Genomic DNA, 9655 nt, shown 5'->3' with positions numbered 1-9655 from the left:
TCCCCGAGATCCGAATTCTCCAACCTTGGCTAGAAGTAATTCAGCTGCTATCCCCAATCTCAACAAGTGTCATGGAATTAAGTGAGGATGCCAATTCATCGGATAGAATAGGGAAAGTAGGATTTCGTGTGGTGAGTGAGGTACCCTCCTCCATTGACCACACCCTTACCGCTCGTGCCATGCCATCTATGATGTAATAATAGATCAAACTTTTATTTTTTGTACAAAGAGTAAAATATGAAGAAAAAAAGCACCTTTTAGTATCTAGATTAATTATGGAAACTGACAAGTTAAGGAGTCTCCAATTTACCAAATGAACACACCATGTATAACAAACATGAGGTATGATCAAACATATTCCACCGAAGGTCTTGAGTGTGATAGAGGAGTTGGTCCAGCGACTTTAACTCTCTAGTCCTTTTACCGCGAATAACCTTAGCCGACATGAAGATCTCGGGAGGGTGGTTAATGAAAGTAAGACAAGCGTTGGTAGTATAATGAAGATTGTAGTTAAAGGGAAGTGATATACAGTATTGGATATGATGAGACTTCATATCGTTCACCATAATAAGCTAAATTTATAGTATTATGTTATGCTGTTACTTACGGTGTATAAAGTTTTGATGATAATATAGGTTTAAGGAAATGAAAAATTAATTTCACAAATTACACATTCCAAGTGAGTACCTAACAATAAATCACTTAATATTTTGTAAATTTCATTTTGATCTCATCTCCTCATCTTTTCTGGTTACCTAAGCCACCGTCATCACCATTATCTTCAGCCGTGTTCCTTCCTTTCATTTTGTAGAATTTGCTGTTGCCTTCTCCGACCACCGGCATCTCTCCGGTGGTTCGGTTTTTCAGGCTTTTTGTTAAAATAAGTTCAATCACCACCGTCTTCTTTTGGCGAATTGAGGTCTGATTTGCTTCTCCGGTCTGAGATCCGCATACAGGTGGCGATTCAGTGTGTTTTCATACGGGATCTGTAAGTTGGTTTTGGTTTGGGGCTGTTTAGACTCAGTCCTTCATTTCCGTTCGATTGAGGAAGGTTACGACCTGTGTTTCTTTGACTGTTGTACCTATTTTAGGATTCGTTCTCCTGGATGTGTATTGGTGGCGAGCTCCAGCAGGGTGCTTTGTGTTAAAATCTGTGGATTCTGGCGGTTTGTTGGCAGCCAGCGGCTACCTTGGGCCCGTGGTGACTGTTGGCGGCCAAGGTTGGCTGCTAGTAGTCGCTGGCGGTTCGAGGTGGCTGCTGGTGGCTACACATTGTGGTAGGCGGCTGTTGTTGCTTGTGCTATTGGTGGCTGACAGGCACCCACTAGTGGCTGCTGACGGCCGTTGCGGCAGCTAGTGGTAGCCGACAGCCGAAGGTGGTACAGGTGGTGGTTGGTTGCCGCCGGCTGCTATTGTGGCGGCTGGAGTTTGCTGGTGGCTGTTGGTTTTTTCGGCAGCTACCGGTGAATGCTGGCTGTTGTTTTGACTGTCGGAATCAGCGGGTTTGTAAACGTTCCCAGAAAATTGGCGGAGCTGACTGGTTCCTTTTTGGTGCGATTTTTGGTTTTGATCTGTTGGATGCTTGTTTGTTCATTTCATTTAACCGTCGTTGAGTCTATCCGGGTGGGCTCGGTGTCGTTGCCGGCGTTGTTGACTTAGTTGACATCGGAAAACGAATGTTTGCTGGGGTTTTTTTCGGGGTCGTATTGTCTGTCAACGGTGATTGGCACTTACTCGATGGACATGTTGGTTTTTCAGATACAAGAGTTTTCCATGGTTTGCAGGCCTCAGTTAGGTGTTCTCGGATTTCCCAGTGAACGTTTTGGTTGTGCGGTTCTCGAGTAGTGGCACATGGGATTGAATACGAGATCGAATTTATATGTATATTTTAGTTTTTTTCCGCTGGTGGTTGTTACTTGTTTGTATTTTCATATCACAACTTCAATAGTGCTCGCTTGGCTTTCAATTTGGTCGTATAGGTAGTGTAGGACGCACATAGCGAGTATCAACAATGTAATCCCACTACAGATCTGCAATATGCAATGTACTCTATATATATTAACCATATTGTACTCTATATATATTAACTAGAAATGTGGCCCGCTACGCTGCGAGATTACATACTTAATAGAAAGAAAATTATAGTTACAGACTTGCGGCAAACAAGATGTTATTAACGTTCCATTACATTGTGTTCCTAGTTAATAACGAAATGTTTCCGTAGATATTACAATATGAAAAAAGAAGTGAGACTTCATCTTTCGTCGAGCCCCGAGCTTGTGGTACATGCTGCCCACCCTTCCTCAACTGCTTTAAGATAAAAATGACACAAATCACATCCACAAAAATCAAAAGTTAGTCAGCTTCATATATAGTTATATTATGCTTCGAATATTGAAACTATAATTTGTACCTATAACTATAACAATTCAAGAAACTAACCAACAAAATGAAAAAAAGTTGAAGTTCGAATCTGACATGACAACATGCCATACTTTCAACATGCATTTGAAAGAAACATTTTGTTCGTAACAGAAGTCCATCAAATAAATCTCATTGCCATACACATCATATTTGCCTTTCATACAATACTCATATAAGAAAACTCTTTCGATGTTGTAAGGTCACGTTTTGCATTAGTCGGTTTAAATGCAATCATCAGATATATATAGTTATGAAACATAAGATATAGCTACATCGTTATATAGTTACAAAAGACGTATTTGTGTACTTACATTTACATGCCTTGACATAGTTACATGGCTTGACAAAAGATAGGTTATTATCTTAGCTAGACAAAAGAAATAACTATATGATTACAGTCACATTACTGCGTACGTAGGTTCTTACCTTGCTACCGAAAAGGGTTGTCGGACAAAACATTGTTGGTGAATAAACAGAAGCTGTGATACTTTTTCTTCATTAATCGTTCTTCTTTTTTATAGTTCTTTCTTATCATCTGCACCGTTTCATGGATTCAAATTATAATGAAATTTATTACGTTACTATAGTAATTTCAAGCAATGCTAATAATACAAATAATATCTTATATAGTCTTTGTTCTAGTAGCATCCATCGTAGTTGAGATGAAGAAGGCAGCTAATATAAGATGTAAACATATCACAAATGTACATTTATAACATCTAAACTTAGCCCATAATAACAAAACAATATATAAATCATACCGGGAGTAGAGTACGCAAGAACAACTGACATATCCGTTCGTGGAAGGGATTGTAGTGACCAGGAAATCAGGAATTATTGTCCGCCAGTTTCTCCGGTGAACGAAAAATATTATTAAAAAAGATAGCAAATGCGAAAAAAGTTAAAAAATAATTATAAGTAGAAATAAGGCTCAGGTATGTGTATAAATCAAGCAAAAAAATTTGAATCGTCATGACTGCAATCCATAGATTCCCCCGCCAAGATACGAACTCAATTTTTTTCATTGCTCGACCAAACTCCCACATTTTCTCATCATTGCCAATTTTTTTTAAACCTCTTCCAACGAACAACATTCATAATTTTTTGGAAGCTGTAAGCTACCGTGGCTGCCCAACATTTGTTGTCTTTGTAAGACTCAACTAAGAAAAACAATCATCACAGCTTCGTTTTAAGAACTTCCTGACGTAACGTTGGAAACTTATAAAGTAGAATTTGCTAACATGTCCGAAAATATTAATCACAGTAGCTGTAATTCATTAGCAAATCATATGTTGCTATGCGAAGATAGTATCAATAACCACAGTGTATCACTTCCCAAACGAACACGTAGCTCATTAAATACAAATACCCACCTAACGACTTAGTATCAAAACAACAATTTTTAGCGGCCCTTTACAAGGAAAAAAGCGACAATCAACACCCTAGGCTGATATATATAGTATTAATGTTAACGTCAATATATATAATGATTCCTAGCATGAATCACACAACAAAGACTGCGACTCAAATACATACATGTACAAATATGCTTCAAATAAAAAGAATGTGAATTGCAACGGCTGCAACTCATAGGTTGCCATGCCAAGTTGCAAAGGATTCTAACGCATTCTTTGTCATTTTTAATTGTACCGAAAATTTATCTAACATCACAGCTACTTTTTATAACCATCCATAATATAAAAACGTTTACAAACATTAATTTCGTAGCATCAATTATTGTTGACAGATTTCGTTAGTATAAACAACCGCAGCAACTAATGACGACAGTATTAATGGCCAAGAAACTATCAACAAACAAAACATCTCAAACCAAAATCAATGTTTTGCATAAGAATAAAAAACTTAAGAATACTTATAATGCAAAATCAAAGTACATACCAGCAACTAATCACGACATTCGAGATAACTCAAACAGTGGCAATAACAATGTCGACAACATTATCCGGAAATAAAGGGAAACGATATCAGATCAATAGATTTAAACCCTAATTTCCAACTAAAAATATATGCCACCAGAACAGAAACGAACGGATAAAATCAAACAGCTATAACCCTTATTTGTCTTTCCAACAACCAAATAAAAGGTAAAACCTTTAAATCGTTTTCCATTGGCAAGTAAGTAATCGAAAACGAAGGCGCCGCCTACAAAGACAACGGCTTCGAAAGCAGGTGATAAAAAACCTTAAATCGTTGTTCATCGGCGGGTAACAGGCTGAAAGCGTAACCATCGCTTCAACAAACAACCACCGCTTCAAAAGCAGTTGATAATTATATTGAAACCGTAATTAAATACACAACAATAACAGTGGAAGTGAGAAATCAATCGATTTTGAAGGAGGCCAGAAAGATTGCGCAGAGGAAGAACATAAAATTGGGGTTTCGTTGTTGTTCAAGAGAGATGGTTGTACAGTATCTATTCTATTACTTTCTTATATAAGGCTAATTACATGATGTCATAAATAAGTGTTTCTCAACCTTTAAAAAAAATCAAAAATATAAAGAAAAAATTTGAAGCATTCATGCTGATGTCATAGTACAATTTTATTTTTTAATAAAAAATATTACACAATAAATAAATAAAGAGAATCAGTAAAAAAAAGGGAAATAAAAAATAAATAAAAGCGTGCCTAATAAAGATGTCTTACCACCTTGGGCTTCTAAAAAATTGCACGCTTCAAAAGCAACTATCAAAAACCTGAAACACGCCACCCCAAACATTCCAAAACTTAATCATCCAGCAAAAAAAAACTTTAAACATCTTCATCTTCCAGCGAAAATCTAAATCTTCATCGAGATTTCTTCCAATATTTCTTAACAGGTTCGTTTTTCTTCACATCTTTTTTTTTTCTTCCAATTTTTCATCGCGATTTGTAAAAGAAGCAGTAACAATTTGTGTGTTTTTCTCAATTAGCTTCGAAGGTAATCCTTAATAAGTGTTTTTCTCAAAATCCATCTGCTTCATCTTCCAAATATGGCCGGAATTCGATTAACTCCTCCCGAAGACATCGATGTCTCGCAGGTCCGAACGCCGTTAGCTGCCGGGGATCTGAAGCTCTAGCTGCACCTCATCGTGCTGCCTCTGATTACAGGTTTATCATATAATTTTTAGTTATATAACTTTAATTAATATTTTTGATGATAACTACTACGTAGTAATAATATTCATTTTTGCTATAATCATCATTTTAGTGTTAGTATATTATTATTTTTAAAATAAACAAGTTATAATTACTATTTGGTTGTTAGGCGTTTTGTAGATTAATGTTCGATTCTTAATCTTTTGTCACTTACTTAAATTAGGGTTTATGAATAAAATTGTTTAATTAAGTTTTGTGTTGATTTGCGTCGTTACAGGGTAAAAAATTGGATATGGATGTCTAATAATAATAGGTTAAACTTTGGTTGAAATTGAGAGAAAGTGGAGCACTTGGTATGTTGTAAGTATATTATAACTTCTATAAAAGAGTTTAGATATAGCAATTGCTTGGTCTTTCGTTTTATAATGTTTTGCCTACAGCTTCTTTGTTAACAGAGAATCATGTTACATGTGACGCTCCGGTAACAGGAGATGAGTCTAACTTCTTCATCACAACCGTCAATTTGTATCTGAAGTATAATGTCATGGTAAATAGTGTTTGAGAGGTTACTACTGACCACATTGTAAGTGCTTCTCAAGTATACTGTCATAAAAAATCTGTCATAAAACTTAAAAAAATAAAGAGCTTTGTTTTTCTTATAATATCTGACATTTAGAGATCATTTTCCTTTCAGTTTGATTGATACTTCGAACAATTTATCTTTGTCGCAAGAGGTTCTTTTTGAAGTTGGATATGTACCATCACATTCAGAGCAATATCCTGTAGGTGACATCTCTTCTATCATCGATATATAAATTTAGATAATTTCTATGCAACCCTACTGATGATCTGTTTAATGGATGCCGGTTTGTTAGCATTGGTAAAGTCAGGTCTTTGGATCTTTGCTGAAGTATATTCAAACGCATTAAACCGGTAAAGTTGCTCTAGGTTCGTAGTTAAATATCTTTATTTTTCTGTTTTTTTTTTCTTCTTTTCTTGGCAATCACATTTAACAGTTTAATGAATTACAAATAGTTCAAAAAATGGATAATAGATGTTGCATGGCAGTTATTCTTACCCGACCCATTTTACATGCTTCCTAACCCGGTCGAATGTGCCAACTTTACTACTGCAATTTAAGATGCTACTAACTTCAGCTTTGAAACAGGTCATTGTAGGCATAATATTGGGGCTCAAGTTTGGCAATGATCAAGAACTATCAAAGGTTTATTCAGTGGTGGTGGTGGTTGTTATTTGTCTCTTCGTGGCGACATTTTTATTCTGAAAAAAACATTCAGAACCAGCAACACCGAATCGACAATAGGTTTTTTACGACATAGTTATTTAACAGCATATTGGACATAGTCTAGGATGATATTTGTAGTTTACTTCATACATGAACCATGTGATAAAAGCTTATACTATCTTGCTGGTTGCGGGAACTATATACGGATCGTAATGACACGTGATATCTTAACCCGTAGTAAAAACATGTTGGCGATGATATTAAAGTAAGCAACCCGTTCAAAGGCACCTGCTTTATTACTGAGTTAGTATTTTTTGCTTCACACTACTTTTCTTTTTTTGCATATTATACGTTAATTTTTATGCTTTATTCTTTTGCTACCGTTATTGAATTAGTATTGTGTATATGATTTGTATATTGAATATGTGAAGTGATTTTGTTTATGTGTTTTGGTTGGATCGACTTTTTAATATATAATATATTGATATATATATAAAGTAGATAATCAACTGAACTAAACAATGCATTTGAAGCTATATTTAGGTGTTGTAAACTATCTTTTTTAGAACATCATTGCAAACTATTGTTAGGTGATGGCTTGAGTTGTGCTCATTTTGAACAATTTGAAATGGGTTCAGGTCTTGACAAAATGGTTTTTTTATTGTTTTCTTATTTTTTGGGTTTTTGGATCTTTGATAGTTATAGTAATGAATAGGTGGTTTGGCTCTCTTTTATTGTTTACATTATTCCGAATTTTGAGTTCCAAAGTGCCTATTATACTTATTATGATTATATGTTGACTTTTATAAGTCAAATGGTTTTGTATTGGATATCATGGTCTCATTGGGAAGGGTCTGGTGATATTTGGAATTGAATTGTTGGTAGTATTATTAATGAACGTTTGTGTTTTTGTTATATTAAGGTTATTATAGACAACTTTGATAGTAATAATAATAATAGTTGACTCTTTGGTTAAACTAATGAAATTTTTAATATGGATGTTTTTTGCAATATGAGAAATGTGGATAAGTTTGTTACGGAGTATATGTTTTTACAATATTCTTGATATGAGGAGCTGAGATTTTGAAGTATTCAAAATCGACAAAGACACGATTACAAAGAATGGTTTGGGGTTATCTTAACAATATTTTGAATACCTTTTGGGTGAAACATGACAACAAATTGTTGAAATAAGTACTGGCTTAAGTAGTTTTAATTGCATATATTCGCAGTGGATCAACGTATCAAATACAGTAATTAGAGCTGACGAACAGTGAATTTATATCTGGATTAGTAAAAGTTGTTTGATTAAAGGTTTGTTCTATGGTTATTATGAGTATTATGAGTATTTAATCTTTTAAAAAATCATAACTCTTTTTTGTTTGGTTTGCTTGGTTATGGGTTGCTTTGTGAAACAAGTCCTATGGAAAGAACAGAATATGATGAGGTTGAAGCACAAATAGAATAATGGAAGCAAGAGGTATAATAGATTATCTACTAAAGTTTACATATGAGGTATAATGTATGATTAGATCAGCTGATGTTTAAAGATAGAGGAGTCTAGCATCTTCAAAAAGTGATTTGGTTTAAGGCATCATGTTAAAAATTGTAATGCAGTAATGTTTTCTAAGGTGTCAATCTGGGTTCATTGTTGGTGGGCCGTTTAGGGTTTTCTTTCCCGCTATTTTCTTTAAATGGGGCTTTTTCAAGTTTGATTATAATGAAGCTTCTTAAACCTTTATTGAAATGGAACAAGTTCATTGCGATGATTTCTAATTTGGAGTTTTTCTCTTACTGTTTTGATTCTTATAATTTAAAAATCACTTAATTTTTTGATATAAAGAATCGGGTACTGTACCTATATATTTAAGTTGCCATATATGTTTGCTTTTCTTATGTTTGCTCAAGATGTGATGCTTGGAAACGAATGAATTCTTAAGATGTTTTTCTTTTGTTTGTTAAGATTTTGTACTTTAAGACTTCATTTGTATTGCAACTTTTTATTGTCGTTCTTTTAAATTTTCAATTAAACATTGTTAGTTTTTTATTTCATCCATGTTGAGCAAGTATGTTATTTTGCTACACGTTGATTACAAAAATATCAACATTCACATTATGGTTAAATAACCATCGTCAAATAAAACTGAAAATTCAATAAAATTTCCTTTAAAACTCCGTGTTACCACGGGTCCTTGAACTAGTATCTTTCAAAAACAACACAAAATAGACACGCTCTATACCCTTTAAAACCCACACGTGTCCAATCCAAAAAAAAACCCACCTAACTACTTACTCTTAAAACGACGTTTTAAGTGACCATTTAAACTATAAACGACATTTAAACCATGAAAGCAGAGGCGGTAGGGTTCCAAAATCGATTTCTCTCAGGGATCTCGATTCGTAATTCGCCAATTTTCTTTTCAATTCGGTTTTTAATTCATGACTTACATACACACTTTGTGATTTTACTGAATATCCAAACGCACAAAACCTAATTTTTCAGTTATGACATATACTATGTCCTCAACTCAAGTTTTGAGTTATTGATCCTCGTATGCTATTTTCAAAACCTAATTGTTGAAATTGGTAGTATTGTGTGACTGATTTATACTTATTGCTAGTAACCTTATGACTCATTAATCATATAGGTCAATATTTTTCATATTATATATTCTATCTATCTACTATCTGTATCTATATGCGCATATGATCTATAAATTCTTATAAATATGATATGTTTGTGAGTGTGTGAGTGTGGATTTTTTGAAGTAGGGATTTAAACCTAGTCATGTTTAAGGGATAGATGTTGAAATGAGAATATATGTATACATGCTATATAGATATAGTATACGCATCTACTATCCACCTGGTCCTCACCATGATTTCT

General features: G+C 34.3%; 2 long non-coding RNA genes across 4 annotated transcripts; both read left to right on the top strand.

The window, feature by feature from the left end:
• The first annotated feature begins 5123 nt into the window (after window positions 1-5123).
• On the top strand, window positions 5124-6841 carry LOC139897029 (uncharacterized). 3 transcript variants are annotated; one of them, XR_011776423.1, is made up of 7 exons: window positions 5124-5263; window positions 5357-5534; window positions 5800-5875; window positions 5963-6105; window positions 6217-6304; window positions 6398-6470; window positions 6691-6841. It is a non-coding gene; the product is annotated as an uncharacterized lncRNA (long non-coding RNA). The 3 variants fall into 3 exon arrangements; XR_011776422.1 differs by having other exon boundaries at window positions 5800-5882; window positions 6398-6455; XR_011776421.1 differs by having other exon boundaries at window positions 5800-5882.
• Window positions 6842-6960: 119 nt separating this feature from the next.
• On the top strand, window positions 6961-8562 carry LOC139897030 (uncharacterized). The gene is made up of 2 exons (XR_011776424.1): window positions 6961-7071; window positions 8001-8562. It is a non-coding gene; the product is annotated as an uncharacterized lncRNA (long non-coding RNA).
• The last annotated feature ends 1093 nt before the right edge of the window (window positions 8563-9655 follow it).

Source organism: Rutidosis leptorrhynchoides, chromosome 3, assembly GCF_046630445.1.
Source record: "Rutidosis leptorrhynchoides isolate AG116_Rl617_1_P2 chromosome 3, CSIRO_AGI_Rlap_v1, whole genome shotgun sequence".
NCBI classification, from domain to species: Eukaryota; Viridiplantae; Streptophyta; class Magnoliopsida; order Asterales; family Asteraceae; genus Rutidosis; species Rutidosis leptorrhynchoides.
The sequence above is the reverse complement of the archived record's forward strand: the minus strand, read 5'-3'. Positions and strand labels throughout refer to the sequence as shown.